This window comes from Triturus cristatus, chromosome 6 (genome assembly GCF_964204655.1).
Source record: "Triturus cristatus chromosome 6, aTriCri1.1, whole genome shotgun sequence".
Lineage (NCBI taxonomy): Eukaryota > Metazoa > Chordata > Amphibia > Caudata > Salamandridae > Triturus > Triturus cristatus.
This window is the reverse complement of record NC_140589.1, coordinates 1,055,879,549-1,055,898,472: the sequence shown is the minus strand read 5'-3', so window position 1 is coordinate 1,055,898,472 and position 18,924 is coordinate 1,055,879,549. Positions and strand designations below refer to the sequence as shown.

At 40.0% G+C, this 18,924-nt stretch overlaps 1 long non-coding RNA gene across 1 annotated transcript in view; it reads right to left on the bottom strand.

Annotated features, from left to right (window-relative positions):
• Nucleotides 1-18,924, bottom strand: part of LOC146820980 (uncharacterized) — a 116,105-nt gene that overhangs the window by 55,107 nt on the left and 42,074 nt on the right. The window contains exon 2 of the long non-coding RNA XR_014963078.1: nt 860-1,007. This is a non-coding gene — a long non-coding RNA (uncharacterized LOC146820980). The remainder of the gene's footprint in view (nt 1-859; nt 1,008-18,924) is intronic.

Sequence of the window (18,924 nt, the reverse complement as noted above, 5' to 3'; positions counted from 1 at the left end):
CCCAGAACCAATCCTACGCATCTATCAGCCCACCCGTCTATCCTAAGTACTGGTCCATGCATCCATTCATCCTCCCATCCATTCATACATCCATATATCCATCCATCTAGCTATCCATTCATCCATCTGGCCATTTATCCACTCGCACTTTATTCAACTATCCGTCCTTATTTCCAGGTACCTTCCGCCCGATCCTAAATACTGCGTATTATACTCATCCACCCAGCCTCTTAAGGGGCCGAAAAGGCTGGCGATAATCATTGACAGGCAGATGTTTCTGATAAAGAACAAGAAAGCTTTGAGTTGCTCTTTGTGGGCCATAGTTCACCACCCTTCTCTGGTGGTGTTTTAAACAAAGGTTGATCCAGCTAAAGAAATGTAAAGCAGCTTTACAGTGTAAGACGGTAATTTAGAAACATAACAGGGCATATTATCAAGAACAGCGTTAAAATTATTGCCGCTTTAGCGGCAGGAAACTGCCGCTAAAGCGGCAATACTGGGTTTGATAATATTCCCTTGTGAATTCCCATAGCAACCCAGGTTCTGGTGTGAAGCTGGGCTTCTATGGGAATTCACGAGGGCATATTATCAAGCTCATTATCGCTGCTTTAGCGGCAGTTTTAACAATGTTCTTGATAATATGCCCCTAAGTGAGCCTGGCAAAGCGTATGTTTTTGTAGCACTACAAAATGACACTGTGAAAGGTGAGAGCAGGGTTGTGCTGGAGTTGGCTGCGTGTGGTCATCTCCAAAGGCGCAACCAGAGCGAAATTTCGGGGGAGGCTAATTCTTTCAGCAATAGGCAGAGTGGGGATGTAGGGGCTCTAAAAAGGGGTGAAAAAGAACAGAGCATCATTTACAAGCAAATGGTCTTTTGAAGAGCTGTGAAGTACTCTGGTGCGGCTCTGTGTGTGCGATTGGGAAGCTGTCTCAGGGAGTCCGGGGCAGTGGGCATTGCGCGCCTGGTGGTCTCTCTGCTAATCATGCCACGATGATGTTGCTCCTGTGCTGCAAAAAGAGAAGGGAAATCATGAGATAAAATGGCTCCTTTTAAAGGATTTCTTTTCTCCTACAACGTGACTCACCTGGCATGGTGTCTCCACTTCTGAGTAGTGAGCAATGTGCATGCTCTCACTGTCTCACTACAGTCCAATAAAAAAAAAAAACAACAGACTACCTTTGTGAGGCCCGAAAATAGAGCTCCATAGAGATCCGTTTCGAGGCCCCCAAAAATAAACTGCTGGTGCTCAGACCCCCCCCCCACTTAAGGCTTTGGGTGCAGTGTTATGTTTGCGAAGTTGTAGATAAAATTGTTAGGCTAATAATGGTCATTTTTCTGTGTGCCGTTTGGTTGATAATATCATCCTACGTACATAGATTACAATTTTTAAAAATACTATCTATAAAGTTGTCTGTGGTGGGTTGCAGAGGGAGTGCTGTGGGGTGGTGGGGTGCGATGGGGAGGTAAAAAGTACGAGGTAGTGCAGTTACATGTAAATTGTAAAGGTGTATGTAAATAATTAAATAAATACTTGCTGTATGTTCTATGGCACTACCCGTCATCCTACTGCTCCCCTGCCCTGCTCCATCACGTTGCAGCACTGCCTCTGGAAGCCGTCAGTAGAACTTATGTAATTGTATGTTATTATTTTAATATATTGAACTGATGTAAAAAATAATTGAATCTATTTTTTTTTTCAGAAAATTATTTCGTTTGGATTAAAATTTGAAAATGCCTAGAAGAACTGAAAAAAAGACAATAGAAAAAAATATATATATTTGAAGTAAAGGAAAGATTTTCAATTAGAAAAAAATTAGAGTACTACACAAACAGTTTCTTCTGGTAAAAACACTAGACAATTTCTGAAAAAAATATTACGAACATTTAATGAAAATAACATCACACAAAGGAAAAAGAAGAATTTTTCAAGTATGGAGAAGGAGAATTCAATTTCAAATACCAGGAAAAGAAAACATGATAAAGAAACAGTAACTTTTACCCAGAGACAAAAACAATTTCAATAAATTCGTCAGAGACTTTTTCGGACTAGAGTGATTCAGAATTTAATGAAATCATGCTGCAAATATAAAAAGAAAGTGCTGCAATTCAAACAGAAGCAGTGTATTGAAAGTATAGTGGATACTGTTTTCACTTTAAAACAGAAGTTATTAATTGTGATTTTGAAGAGGATCAAAGTGTTGAATGAAGTAAAGCGTTGAAAGAGAAAAGTAGAACAAAAAGACTTGTGAACAGAACCAACTTTTGCAAAATCTTTAGTGGACATTGGAAACATACTTCGACTAGTGGGCCTTTTTTTAATGAGGAAAGTTACTTCCAGGAAAAAAATTACCATTTGCAGTTGATACTGGAGGTCGTTGCTACGAAGTTCAGGATGGTTGTCCACTTCCAAAAGAGGAATTGGTTGGTAAAAGTGCAGAAGAGTTAATAGCTGAAGAAGTACAAGGGAAACGTACACAAGCTCCTCTGTATAAGTGGGGTTGTAGCAGTATTTGTAGTATTCGACAGGAATCTATTGATATAATGCGAAATTTGCTATGAGAATATACACAGAAAAGTATTAAACAGAAGATTAAGTTGTTGCAGGGACTAGATCCATGTAATGTAAGAAAATATACTGAGAAGCATGGGCATTCTCTGGCTTGTCTTTCAAGAAAAGTGTGTAAAAGTGTTTTTTCATTACTTGAGGATGTTAGCAGTACACCATTCAGAAATGCGGAAGTTTGTAAGGAAACTGTACTATGTAAAAAGTCCTGCATTATGTTTAAGTGAACTAAATACAGGTCTTTTACATGGTTCTTTATCAGATGTTCAAAAAAAGTGTGATGATATTGAAATGCAATATTTTGGTTCAGAAGAGCAGTCCATAGAAAGTGAAAGTTTGACAATTACAGATGTTGAAGGAGATGGGAAAGTGATTAGCACTGATCAGTTTGAAGAAGAAATTGGAAAGTTTAATGTAGTGTGCTCTGAAATACCAAACTATGTTTGTGTTTGTTGTCGACGTACTCATTATAAAAGTCAAACTAGGAATGTTGATTTGTATTTGAAAAGTGAAAAGGAGAACAATAGTAAGGGGGAAGAATTTGCAACTTACTTGTTGGTGGAAGGTCGATTTGAGTTAGGTAGTGATCAACGTATATGTAATTATTGTTACAACAAATTAAAAGAGAACAACATGCCTGCTAGAGTAGTACATAATAACTTAGAATTAGTAGCTATTCCGGAGGAACTGGCAGAATTGTATACATATGAATCGGTTCTAATTCAATCTGTTCATCCTTTTCAAACTATAATTCCGATGGAGCCTAAAACAGGTAAACTGCCACTAACAGACTTGCAAAGAGGGCTGAAAGGAAGAGTGGTGTACTTACCTTTGGATTTTAAGAAAAATATTGAAACTATTGCAGGAGAGAAAGAGGAAAATGAGGCAGTAGTCATTCTAGTAAATGGTGTACCAACAAAGAGTCGGAAAATATGGCAAGAATTTGTGGATGTTAAAGTTGAAAAGGCTACCTTATATCTTATAGAGAACAATATTTATTACAAAACTGTAAATGTAGATGAACAGGTGATAAGTTTAGAAGATGAATGTGAAATTTCAAGTGGTCAAATAGAGAAAGTGGACAAGTCAAGGACTGAAGAGATTTATGAACATTACACAATATGTCCTTTGCATTAAAAATAAGTAATAGGAAGCAGCATTGAGTTATTTCAAATGAAAAAAGCACAGGGAACTCCAATTAGTGTATGGGAGAAGAGCTTGGAAGCTCGTTGTTTTCCACAGCTGTTTCCTACTGGAGAATGTGGACGATATGATGACCGACCTGTACGGATTCCAGCTTCAGAATATCGGTCAACAAGGTTATATTCTGAAGATCCTAGATTTCGACAGTGCATTCCATACATATTTCACCTTTTGTTTGAAAGTGATCTGTCTTCTCTGTTATATGCAGTGAACTACATACTTAAAACTGGAGTTCCTCAATCACTTCATTCTGCGAAAGAATTTGTGGAGAAAGTTCAAGAAACAGATGAAAATTTAGAAACACAGTTAATCCATATGATGGCATGTCAACGTGGAACAAATGAGTATTGGTATCGTCGTCATGGAGAACTTAAGTGTATGTTACAGAACCAACATGGTTTGTCACACTTAGCTGTGCAGAGTATGCATGAGAGGATTTGCTTGAGTTTCTAAGAGAAGTGAATTCCAATATAAAAAATGTTAAAATAAAGACTCCTGGTGAACTGTGTTCATTGGATCCTGTAAATGTGTTCAGATATTTTACTCATAGGTTTCAAGCTATGATGTCTTTTATCAGCAATAAAAAGAATCCGCCTCTTGGAGAAGTTACCGATTTTTTTTGGAGAAAGGAGTACCAAGCAAGAGGTGCACCTCATATACATATGATACTATGGGTTAAGGATGCACCTACATTTGGAACTGATTCTGATGAAACAGTATTGTCTTTCATCGAACAGTATGTGACATGTGAGATTCCGAGAGAAGAAGGAGATAGAAGCTTGAGACAGCAAGTTTTACATTTCCAAAGTCACAGTTGTGGAAAGTACTGCAGAAGAAAATACAAGTCTAAAGTAAAATTTTACACCAAACGTCGGTTTGGTTTTCCACGTCCAGTCATTTGTAAAGGAAGAGTAAATTCATTTTTTTCTTCTGTAAGGCACACAATAACTCGGAAATCTCCAAAGAATACCTACAACTTAAAAATAACAGACGTCTCAAAGTATATCAATGATTATAATCCAGTCATTTTAAAAATGTGGAATGCGAACATGGACATCCAATATGTTGCAGATAACTCAATTGCACATTATGTTACATCGTACATAACAAAATCTGAAAAAACAGAGATGAAACAAATGTGGGAAGAAATTGCACAAGAGAAAAGCCTTAGCAAAAAATTGTACAGCTTTACTTTGAAAATGCTTTCCCACGAGAAATTGGATCCTATGAATGTTCAGACTGCTTGTGCTCTTCAAGTTTATATTCAAAGTCACGAGGAATCATTTGGGTAAGTTTAGGTTTTGCCTGCTCACGGAATAGAGTGTTGAAATCATTAGAAGAAATTGAATACTTAGCAGCAAATGAACCAGACAGTACAGACATTCTTAAAACGAATATGTTGGACACATACTATCCGAAAAGGAGTCGACATCTGGAACAGTTATGTCTGTATGAAGCACTTCAACATTACAGCGTGAAAAGAAATGTTAAACAGAATTTAAAAGAAGGAAAATATGCTGTAGTCGGGTGTCATGGTTGTTTAGTAAAACATGCAAAGGGTAATCTTATAAATCACAAGAAACTCAGTTGTGAAACTTCAGATAAGCGAGTATTTTACTATTTAGCACTTCTCCAACTCTGTAAACCATGGCGTAGCGAAAGTGAATTACTTGGAGATTTTGACTGCTACGAAGATTCTTTTAATGCATGTAAAGATAGCATTGCATGTACAATTTTCCCTACATATTTAAAAATGTTGAATGATGAAGTTGAACAGGAAAAGACTATTACAGCTGAAATAGCTAATGAAAGGTCTCAAGATAGTCAAAGTAGTGGTCAATGTAGTCAAGATCCTCTTGGACAACCAATACTGGAAAATGAAGCAGTGATTGCTATGCATGAAGTCGAAATTGCAATGCAACAAGCACACGAGGAGAATATTACATTGGAAAAGTTAGAAGAACAACTAAATGTTGAACAGAAAGAAATATATGTACAAGTGAGAGAACAGATAAAACATGGTTTGCTGCATAAAAAAAGAATGTGTGTGTTAATCTTTTAAACCTCTTCTGATGTACATCAGTGGTCAAGCTGGGACAGGTAAAAGTTTCTTAATTAAAGTTTTGACCAGTTTTCTTTAAAAAACTACTGGTTCACATTTATGTTCTGTGGTAACAGCTCCAACTGTATTAGCTGCACACAATGTTAAAGGAGTTACTTTGCATAGATTACTGATGTTACCAGTTGAGCATGATAATAAATTACAATATCAGAAGTTGTCTGGAGAAGCTTCTCATGAAGTGTCAAGAGTGCTGAAGAAAATGAAACTACTAATTATTGATGAGGTGAGCATGGTCTCAAACTTAATGCTTGCTGTTGTACATTTAAAATTGCAACAGGTATTAAAAACAGATTACGACGTTCTCTTTGGAGGAAAACATTTAATTGCATTCGGATATCTGCTACAACTAACCCCTGTAAAAGGAGAACCAGTGTTTAAAACTCTTCTACATGAAGACACAAATAAATCTCTGGGAAGTATTGGAAATGTGAATCTGTGGTTACATTTTGAATATAAAGAACTCACTCAGAATATGTGACAAGCAAGAGATGAAAATTATGCAAATATTCGAAAAGATGTAAGAATTGGTGTTCTAAGCAAACATGGTAAAGAAGCTTTTCAAAGTTGTCTACTAAAGAACTTGTTTACAAATGAAAACACACCAGCAGAAGTAATGTACAAGAAAATGAAAGAATAAAAGTCTGTAGTCTGCTTAATGCCTACATTGGAAGAGTGTTATACATTTAATAGAGAGCTTATGAAATTAGAAAATCAAGAAATAGTTCACATTGAAGCTATTGATAAAATCGAGCATCAAGGAATAACAATTCTTCTTTCAGAAAAACTACAGACTAAATTGGATTCTCTGGAAAAGTATGTATCAAAAACTGCTGGCTTAGAAAAAATGTTAGATGTATGTTTAAACTGTCGGGTAATTTTGAGGCGTAATCTGAATGTAGAAGAAGGTTTAGTGAATGGAGCAATGGGGAAAGTTGTTGAATTTGTGAAATATCAAAATAGAAATGGAATTGGATTCTTGAAAGGTAATTTGATCAGATTACAGAGGTAAGACAGATTGCGCGTTGTGCTGTAAGTTTTTTGCTTGTAAAGGACTTGTATATTCGTAGAAAACAGTTTCCCTTCTGTTTAGCATATGCAATAACTATTCATAAATCTCAAGGTTTAAGTGTAGATAATGCTTTGGTAAATGTAGGAAGAACTGTGTTTAAAGAGGGAATGGTATATGTTGCATTATCTCGAGTTAGAACGTTGTCTGGTTTGTATTTAATTGATTTTGATGAGAGCAAGGTTAGTGCTGATGTTAATTGTGTAAGAGAATATAATCGTTTAAGAAGGCTTTATGCTCCAAGTTTAGGTGAATATCCTATTTATGAGAAACGTGTTGTGTGTTCAAAATGCAAACATGTTGAAAAATCAACTATGGTTGGAAAGCAGAAACTAAATCAAGAGAAAAAAAAAGATGTAAAGAAACAGAAAATACAAACAAGTGATGATGTTGTCGGATACCAATTAGAAAATCCTTCTGGTGTCAACTGCAATGGTAATATTATTCTAAACATTATATTTTATCTTGAAGATGTTTATGGTGAAATTATAGAAAGTCAGGAAAAAAGATTATGTTCTTCACTTTATACTTTATTTGAAGAATTGAGAACTGATAGAAGTAAGATCCATTCTGCTTCTGGTATTTGCCAACTGTTGGATACATGTACTAGATCTTTTACGTTCAGTGCTAATATACAAGATGCACAAGAATTTCTGATGGTTATGCTTGGAGCACTAGAAGATGAAGGAATTCAGATTGAGAGTTTATTTGGACTCAGTTACAAATGGGAACATAAATGTGAACAGTGTTCATTAACTTCAGGCACTATAGTTGACAGAGAACGATTTCTATATTTGACAATACCTGACTGCAAATCTGTACTATTTTCCAAATTAGTAAAATAAGCTGATCACGAGATGATCTGTTCTCGTTGTAAATCAACAATGCTATCTACATTATGCCTACAAAGATATGGAAAATATTTGATTATAATGCTGCAATGCTGTAGACCAAATGGAAGAAAAGTGGAAACCAAAATTAAATATTTTGTTGCTAGTCAAGTATCTATTTCTGGAAGAACTTTTGCAACAGTTGCTATTGTTTTCCATGCCGGAAGTACAACCACAAGTGGACATTATACAGTTTATTTAAAGTGTAATAAGAGTCACTGCAACCATACACACTTGGAAATGAAACCGAGATTGCCTAATGAACTACCCAACTCATACTTGATATTTCTGAAACAAAGATTTTAGATACATCATTCGGCCTAGTGGGAAGGTGTAAAGATACTTTAAGGAATCCATACTGGATGATTTCAAAGTGAAATTTTTTATACATTATTTGGCGTATTGCAAAATGTGAACAGAAACTACAAAGTAAAGGTGAGATTTGAAAAGTAGAAATAGTATTGGAAGTGTTATTTGTGTTGATTTTGTATTATATTTGCGAGAATTAGGGATTTGTTTTTTTTAACAATCTAGTTGATTGTTTTTTTTCCCCTGCTGTTTATGATGAATCTACACTGACATCACTGTGAACAGTGAAGTTAAGTAGAAGCTGATGAGAGCACAAAAAGGGAGAAAAATTGTTTTCTGAATGTTAAATTATTTTGTATTATTTAAAAACTCACTGTAATTTGTGAAATATATTACATTACATAGCAGTTTTGCCGTTTATTTCATGTAGTTGAAAAGTTAGAAAAAACAGTACTAATGACAAATAGCACAATAGTAGTTCGATATTTAAAAAACCTTTGAAATTCACTGAAAAAACCATAGGTTTTACAGACGTTATAGTTAGGAATTAGCATTTAAAAAACCTTAGAAATTCATTGAAAAAACATAGGTTTCAGGGACGTTATAGTTAGGAATTAGCATTTAAAAAACCTTAGAAATTCACTGAAAACAATTTGTCCTTTATAGTTAGTTGAGCTAACTATAACTCGCGCGCCCGCAATGCACTGGTGATGACGTCACATATTACATCACGCATGACATGGTCACTGACATCACCCATGACATCTCAAATGCCATCACTGATGACATCATCCATGTGATGGTCTGACACACCTCCTCACACTCTAATATAAACTTTGATACACGTACTCTAAAATACAGACTACCATTTTCGAAACCATAGACACACCAATACCAGATACTAGATACTCATCCACTGATTCCTATCTATATATTGTAAACTAGACATACACTCATAGAGTCACTCATACATGCTGTCACTCATCATTACATCAGTATAATATCCACTCATACACCTATACATACATTCACACAGTGCTACTGATCCATACAGTTACTCACACATCTACTCAGTCATGACAAAAATAAATCACACCAATGTACTCACCTATGTAGATATATACACACCACCTGACTTATTTATACACACACCACCTTCCTTATTTATATAGATACTAACACATACTTACTCTTTTATACAATCACTAATACAAGTACACATTCATGTATGTAGACACTCTTGCAATCACTCTCTCTCACGTATAGTCAATTATACACCTCAACACTCACATATACTGTCTAAAAACATATATAGTTAGTCACATATATACAACTGAGACATCAATTCACTAATCAACACACCTGTACACACAGTCAGCTACCCATATAGCCCTTCCGAGATGCACTTTTGAATCTATACAAACAGTGAATCAGCTATTCAGACATGTATGCACAGAGTCAGACACCCCTCACCCACCCACATAGACACTCAGAGACCCATACAGATACTCATACAATCAATCAATAACCCATATAGACACTGATGAAGCTACTCACCAACCCATGCACCTGCTTACGCACCAACTGAGAGACTAATATAGACATTCACACAGTTTAGCCACTAACCCATGCATTCAGTAACATACGTTCAATCAGTGACTTATACAGTCAGTCATGCATCTATTAAATAATAACCCGGGGCGTAGTTCGCGAAGTAGCGCTACGCGTAGCTACGCAAAGTGCACTTCGCACTACGCGAACTATGCGTAGCACTTCGCGAACTGCGTAGTACCCTGTTCGCACTGTGCAAGATGCCGTTTTCAATGATTGCACAGTGTGGACAAGAATCCGGCACTGTGCAATCATTGAAAACGGCATCTTGCACAGTGCGAGCTGTAGTTTTCTGCCGCTCGAGTAGATTTTTACTCGAGCGGCAGCTTTCTCATCGCGGACTAGTAGTTTCTCATCGCGAGCGGTCGCGAGCATACGCGACCACTCGCAATGAGAAACCTGACCTCCCCGCGTTGAGAATCTCGCCGGGAGGTTTATTTTCCACGCTCACAATCGGCAACTTGATGTTGCTGATCGCGAACAAGGAAAAAGTCTCGCTGGGATGTCATTTTGCTTGCTCGCGGTCGCCAACTTGACGTTGAGGACCGCGAGCAAGAAAAAAATGACTGCTGCGCTACGCTACGCGTGTTTGCACTGTGCTACGTGCAATTCACGAAGTGCGAAGTAGCGCAAACTGCGCAAACTACGCGAGCATAGCGTAGTGCTTTGCCCAGGCTTATTAAATAATCCATTCAGGCACTTGTACATCTGCTCATTCTTCAATAGACCTTGGCATAGATATATATGAAAAATGTTTAAACTTTACAGAAACACACATTCACTGGATGATGTCATCAGTGATGTCACTGATCATGTCATGAGTGATGTAATATGTGACGTCATCACCAGTGCATTGCGGGCGTGCGAGTTATAGTTAACTCAACTAACTATAACGGGTGAATTTCTCTGTCAAATGTCCAACTAACTATAACGTCTCTGAAACCTATGGTTTTTTCAGTGAATATATATATATATATCTTTATATATATATCTATATATATATATATATTACCTACTGGCGGTCGCCAGTAGGTAGTTATAGTTAGGACCCCTTTTCCATAGGAAATCCGCAACATTCTATTTTGAATAACTTTGGCGCCGGTCGATGAATCCTCGCAAATTTCTCAAAATAGGTGGGGCGCTACGCTCCGCTCCTACCCTGAAAGTCTCGGGGGGATACGTCAAGCGGGGGCTGAGATAAAAGGGGGGTCCCAAAACGCGTTTTTCCCATGCATTTTTCCATAGGACCTTTAGAACGAGCTACAGCCCGAACGGCTGAACAGAATTACTAGAAATTTGGCAGAGAGGTAGTCCCTATGTCAAGGAAGTGCCTTTTGTAGGTCTGGTGTAAATCTGTTCAGTAGTTCCTGAGAAAATAGCATTTAAATCAATATATATATGTGGGCGGAGCCTAACCACACATCTCATCCTGAGATCTGATTGGCTGTCAGCACTTCATCCAAGAAGTGTTGGCAGCCATCTTGGGACCAATATACATGATAGCACCTCATTAAAAAGCATTGCAGTTAATAGAAGATTTTAAGACTTTAGTTACATTATAAATCATTTGTTGATGGTACCATACTCATTTTAGGAATTGTGGTATGTTCTAAGGTGATTTCACCATGTGAAAAAGCCTTCTGCTGCGATATCATGATTGAGAGAAAAATATTTTCTCATGCTTTTACCACAGAGGTTTGGAAGGTGATCTATAAGCTAAACTGAGAGCTTATTTTCTGTAAATTCACATTATCTTTCTCAGTCATGTGAGAATGAAGTCTGACATTCTCAGTAAAACATGTACATCCAACAAGGGCAGAAACTGTCAGTTGATTCCTTTGTGTTCTACTGCAGCTTTCCAGAGTGTTCCAAAGAACTACTAGAGCGCTAACCGTCCTACTTATGATAAATGTATGGCACACCTGAAGCCATCTTGCTTGGATTAAAGTGGTAACTCTTAAAACATTTAATTAAAAAGGAACAAAATGAGGGGGTTCATTTTTCCATAAAAAGTATGATTAGTGCTGCAGAAAGAAAAATTAGGGCACATTTTGAGTGACTTCTCAAATCCTGGCATGCAGACTGAAACATGCACTTTCAATACCAGCAGCAGTTTTCCCTGGTGAGCAGTAGCTTTACTACAGTGATCTAATGAGCAAAAAGAGTGCTAACATTCTGATTTTATGGCATATGTGTGACACATCTGAATGCCTTCTTGATGGAATCAAAGTAAAAAACTGAAAGTATTTCCTACTGAGGAGACTGCAGTAAATGAGGAAATTAGGAAACTTCATAACAAATAAGTCTCCCAAGATGGCCACCAGAGACAAAAGAGCCCAAATGTAGCCCAAATATCACCCAGATGTAGCCCAAGTATAGCCCAATGACAGAATGTCCAATAATGTTCTTAAAAACAACTAGAGCACTTACTGTCTTCATTATGACAAAAGTATGGCACACCTGAAGCCATCTTGATTGGAATAAACTGGTAACACTTAAAACATTTAATTTAAAAAGGAACACAATGAGGGGGTTCATTTTGCCATAGAAATTATGATTAATGCTGAAGAAAGAAAATGAGGGCACATTTTGAGTGACTTCTCAAATCCTCTTCTATTTCATTAAAAAATTCTGACATGCAGACTGAAACATGCACTTTTAATACCAGGAGCAGACTTCCATGGTGAACAGTAGTTTTACTACAGTGATCTAATGAGCAACTAGAGTGCTAACATTCAGAATTCATGGCAAATGTGTGACATATCTGAATACCTTCATGATGGAATCAAAGTAAAAAACTGAAAGCATTTCCGACTGAGGAGACTGCAGTACATGAGGAAATTAGGAAACTTCATAACAAATAAATCTCCCAAGATGGCCACCGGAGACAAAAGAGCCCAAATGTAGCCCAAAATCACCCAGATATAGCCCAAATATAGCCCAATGACAGAAGTGTGCAAAACACTTATTATTTTGTGTTTTTGCAGTGTTATATAGTGCAGACTTGTCAGGTATTGGAGTGCTTTACATGAGCATTGGTTACATCACACAAGAACAAATTAATTTTGGTTGTAGACATGGGGAGACTAAGTGATTTGACCAGAATCACAGAATGTCGAGCTGAAGCAGAAACTTCAACCTGGTTCCCCAGTTGCAAAGTCTGCAGTTCTGGAAGTAACACCACATCCTCTCCCCTAAGTGCAACATTTAATCAAGTTGTCAACTAGATAAAAAAACATAAAGATAACAAATAATTTAAAAGTGCTTTGTCGCTATTTGAAAACTCAGAAAATATGTCCTTATTTTAGTCTTTTAGAGCACTAACCATAATTTTGATGCCAATAAGACCCTCTCATATGTAATTTCTAAAGGAATGCTCTAGGTATTACAGTTTTGATTACATCAAGATGATGTCAGGCGTTCCACACTTTTGTAATAAATATAGAATGTTAGCAATCTAGTTGTTCATTAGGATACTGTTGAGAGGCAGAGGCCAGGGGCACGGACTCTGAAAATTGAAGGCAGGTAGGAGGGTGCAAAGGCAACAATTTAACCACACTGAGCAGGCAGGAAGGGCCGTGGAAGCACAACAGACTATGGAGGGCAGTGGAAAGGGGGGCAGGGGCAACAAACCAACAATACAGGACTTGCAAGAGAGGCTGTTGGAGGGAAGATCTATTACGGGTCAAGGAAGCTAGGGGCGGTCCCCAGAGCCCCGGGAGCCACCACAGAACTGAGCAGGAGAGTGAGTCAGGGACAAAAGGGGCACCTTAATTTGAGCCGGGGTGCCTAGGAACGCTTGCTCCAAAAATGAAGAAAACAGACATATGAGACATGGAATTGGAGGCAGAATACAATGGCAGTTTAATGAGAAGATGCAACTTCAAAGAAACCGCAGAATAGAGACATAAAGTACAAAATACAGAATCCAGATAATCATACAGCTGTCATGATATTCTCTGTATCTCAATTAATGGACTGACAGAGAGAGAGAGAAAACACATCTATAAATGCATCATGAGAAACAAGTTACACCAAGGAAAATGTTACCTAGGGACACTCACATTTACTCTTAGAGCAAGCATTCCTGCAATTACAATACAACATCTTTTAAATGCAAAAGTAAAGAGAACAATGGTTAAACATAACATGACATTTCATATAGGTAAAATAGAATAAGATACTTCAAGCAAAGCAGAGCAAGACATTTTAAGCAAAGGAAGACAAGAGCTCCCAGTTCTTGGGGAAAACCTGCACAGCCTGTTAACCTACATACAGACGGCGAGGTTGTCCGTTGATATCTGTGGGTGCTCCCTTTTTATATCATTTTATGGGCTCCTTTGCACGCTACATCTACCTACGTATGCTACCCAAAAGCTTCGTCTGCAGATTTTACCAGACATTTCGTCATTTACCCACTTAATGCTGACAATGGACTGGGTGAAAAGGTCAGTCTCTCAGGCCAATCGCTTATCGTAAGTTCCATAGAGCAAGCAGAAAATAATGGGTATTGTACAGGAATTCAATATATTCATGTATAAAATCTCCTCAGTTCTCCTAACTTGACGCTCTGCGGTTGCCACTTCCTTAAAAGCGGGAAACCTGCCCAGGAAGCAAGTACCAGTCCAGGATGCAGCCTACTGTATGTCGACAGCTTCAGGGGGATGTTGAACTTTGATACCGAGCACGGAGCACTCGGGTAGGGTGGGGGCTACTAGTTTGGAGCAGAAGCCTCGCAGACCTGCCTTCAGACTGCTATACACTAAAATTGCAGAGCTATGGTCAATTTAACAAAGAGGCCTACATATTGAATAGAAGGGCCTACACAGGGGTTTTATGCTGGCTGAGTGGTAAGGATGTCTCAGGATAATTATATAGCAACACAGGACCCGCTGGTCAATTTAATACGGCCTACAAATGCGGCTGGCAGGGCAAGGACAAGGGTCTCATACTTCAGGTGTGGACAGAACGGGCCAGGGGCCCCCTGTGATACAAAATCTACCCTCCTTCAAGGCTGTGGCAATGTAATAGACCATTGTGGGCAGAAGGAAGAGGCAATGGTAGTACAACCATACATGCCAACAGACCCGATTCAGCCAGGAAACGTCCAATGTTTTTAAGCTCAAATGGGCTTTATTTGATCTGTCTCCTGTCTACAATATCTTCTTTTTCAATGTAACTCAAAGGGGAAAATCAATACCCCAGTTTTTTTTCAAAATCTCCCTCTTACCAAGTTCAAAATGTTCGCAAGTATGGTACATTGGATCATGGAAGGAAATGGGATAGGGACATGGACTTGGATAACAGAGGACAGGAGAGACATGGAGAGGTGCACCAAACTGACCCTGCAGGGCAGGCATCAGGGTTTGCAGCAGCACAATACACCACACAGGGCATGCAGGACGGGAGTGCAGCACAACAATCCATAGAAAGCAAGAGGGAGGGGACAGGACCATGCACATGGACAACAGAGAACAGAGGGGCAAGAGGCAATGGTAGCTAGCTGACCATAATGGACAGACAGGAGAGAAGGCTGCAGCATAACAGACCATAAAGGGCAGGAGGGACGGATCAGGGGCATTACAATGGAACAGACAAGCCAGGAGGGAGGGAGTAGGGGTCTGCACATGTAAACAGAGGGCTGGGGGCAAGGGGGCAGGGCAGGAGCAGCAAGATGGCCATGGAGGTCAGGCAGGATGGGCACTAGAAGAAAGACACAACATGAAGAGCAACAGTGAGACTGTGATGGCATACACACAGACCATGGAGGGAAGGTGGGAGGGGGTCAGGGGCAGCTAACTGACCACACAGGGAAGGTGGGAGGGGCCATGGCAGCACAGAAGACCATGCATGGCAAGTGGGAGGGTTAGTGGCAGCACAATGGCTATGATGGGCAAGAAGGAGGGTGCAGGGGCATGCACAAAGGACGATGGAGGATAGAAGGGAGGGTCAGGACCTGTGCACAGACAAGAAAGTTCAGGGGAAGGGGCCTCACAACAGACCACACGGGGCAGGCAGGAGGAGCAGTTGCAGCACAACAGACCAGGGAGGGCAGAAGGGTGTGGCAGTACAATGGACCATGTAGGACAGGAGGAAGAGGATAGAGGCATGGCATGTGGACAGGCAGGGTGGAGGTGGCAGGGACAGGTTACAGTCATCTGACAATGCTAGGCAGGTGGGAGGGGAGTGGCAGCTCAACAGAACACTCAGAGTAGATAGGAGTGGCAGGTCCATGGGACATGGTGGGCAAAAAGGATGGAGCAGGGGCATGCACAAAGACATCGGAGGGCAGGGGGAAGGAGAATAGGGGCAGCAAGCTAAGCACAGAGTTTAAGCAGGAGGTCAATGATGGGGCATAGAATTGGGCAATGGAGGGCAGGAGGAGTGGACTGGTACATCATACTAAATTGAGGGCAGTGGCAGCACATCAGACCATGCATGGCAGGAGGGAGGAGGCTAGTCCATGGATTCACACAACAGAGGATAGGGAGGAGGGGGACGGGGCAGCAAGCTAACTGTTCAGAGAAGGCGGGTATTAGAAACTTTATTGTTTTTAAAACATTTTGTCTGTGCAAACTACTTAAAATATGAACAAGTATGCAGCATAATCTCACTTTTATTCAGGAAGAAGAAGACGTTAGTGACTGTGACTCCGGGCTCACTTGGCAAAAACACCCCCTGACCCTCCACCCCCTATCGCAAAATGTAATGCCCGTGAAAAGGGTAGGTGAACACAGTGTTATATAGAACATAGTCCTGAGAGCACGATTGAAAATGAAAACTAGATATAGTGTATGGTATAAACTATGCACCAAAAAGTGTGATATAAGATGAACCAGGCGTGAAATATAATATGCAATACATTGTGCGCAATGACAGATTCATTGGAGAGCGCGAGATAGCACAGGCACTAGCGCGTGCTATGCGATATGCGCCTTGGAGTGTAATATGCACAGGGCAGTGTTGTGTAACCTAACTAGTCTCTAAAGTTGTAATATAAAATATGTGCTGGGGAGTGTAACGTTGCATATGCACTGTGACAAAGATATGGATCCCAAATTGTAATATGTATGGCATAGCACTGTGCGTTATAACATAGGCATCGAGGAAGGCACGTTAGATGGGGCAATATAACCCGTGCGAAGACAAGTGTGGCATGACATTTTCACGGGGTGGTGTTACAGTGCACATGGGCTAGAGAGTGTCATAGCATATGCACTAGCTAGTGGAATACAATACAGAGGTGTGTGGCACTCGGCAGGCAATGGTGGGTGTAACACAGCATTGGGCTCTGTCAGGAGCGCGCTGTGACTCGCAAGTGATGTTCGTCCCCTTTCCAGAGAGTAAAATAAAAAGTATTACACATCCGGCAGTGGATGTGTGTTTTATTAACTGTGAGGGGGGTTTCTTGCATAGTTTTGGTCGAATTTTTGTCGAATCCCCTTTGAATGGCTTGGTGTGCATGTGTATTAAATGTGCCCGTCAATAGCTACCCATGTTTGTATAAATAAACGACAAGGGTGTCTACCGGGATTAGGCACGGTAGAGCATCAGACATGTCAGAGCTTCACTAGTGGTGTAAATACATTCCACGTGGATTAATTGCATGCATAGTCGCCTTTTAATGAATATCACGCAAATCGTCATGGTGATAGGTACGTACGGTTTGTCCAGCATGTCCTAGGCGTGTCTATAAATATATATTTTTTAAAAATAATAAAAAACAGTGGCCGGCCCTGGGGATTGGGGTCAAAAAAATATAATTAGGAGACAGGCCCTGGGGGATGGGGTCATCAGGGCCAATAAATTAGAATAAGAAGGGGAACCACACAGCCCCCCTTCTTAAAAAAATAAAATAAATAAAAGACTGGCATCGTGCCGGAGGCCATGCCCCCTCCATGCAGCACTCTGCAAACGCGCCCCCAACAGGCATCTCCAGTATGCGCCAGGGAGCTGCGCTGCAGACAGGTGTTCTGAGGCCAAGCCCCTTTTTACACCTCTCTGCAACGCAGCTCTGTGGCGCTTACTGGAGGTACCTAGTGGTCTAGTGTGACCCTAGGGACCCTTAGGATTCAAGGGGACTTAATCTCTCAACTTAGAACAGCCACAGGGCGCGTTTACACAGTGGTGAAGGGAGGGGACGGGGCCTGAGGTGACGTGTGCAAACACGCACCATGGCACGTTTTAAATTGGGGATATAATTTCCCTTCAATACTGAGGGCCCCTGGGGGCTAACTAGCCCACCAAGTGCTTCCAGTAAGCGCCACTGAGCTGCATTGCAGAGAGGTGGTCCAGGCCGTGCCACTTTTTACACCTCTCTGCAACGCAGCTCTGTGGCACTTACTGGAGGTACCTAGTGGGCTAGTTGGACCCTAGGGACCCTCAGGACTCAAATGAACTTAATCTCCCAACTAAAAACGGACACAGGGCGTGTTTACACAATGGTGAAAGGAGGGGACGGGGCCTGAGTTAACGTGTGCAAAAACGCCCTGTGGCCTGTTTTAAGAGGTAGTTTTAATCCCCATGCCCTAATATATACTAGGGGCTTATAGAGGAGGTAAGGCTAATCACAGGGGGACCCCAACGCATAATGTTCCCTAGTGTATGTAGGTGTTTTCACTGTATTCTAAGTGTCTTTTAACATAGCACTGGCTCTAGGACTGGTTAGTCAGACTCAGTTACCACCAGTATCCGTCTGAAAAAGTTGAGGGTACAGGATGATTTTGCAACAAGGCTTCTTTCTGCTCTTCTTTTTGTTCTTTCTGCACGTTATCCTTCTTCCTGCACTTATCTTCGTATTGGAGGACTTCTGTTGCTTCTTTCTGCACTTCTTTTGTTTCTTTCTGTGCATTTTTTCTTCTTTCTTCACATGTCCTATCTCTGTAGGTATAGTTAGAAATTAGCATTTAAAAAACCTTTGAAATTAACAGAAAAAACCATAGGTTTCAGGCACGTTATAGTTAGGAATTAGCATTTAAAAAACCTCAGAAATTCACTGAAAAAACCATAGGTTTCAGGGGTGTTATAGTTAGCTGGACTTTTCACTTGTACAAAACCATTGAAATTCCCCCGTTATAGTTAGTTCAGCTAACTATAACTCGCGCGCCCGCAATGCACTGCTGATGACGTCACATATTACATCACTCATGACATGGTCAGT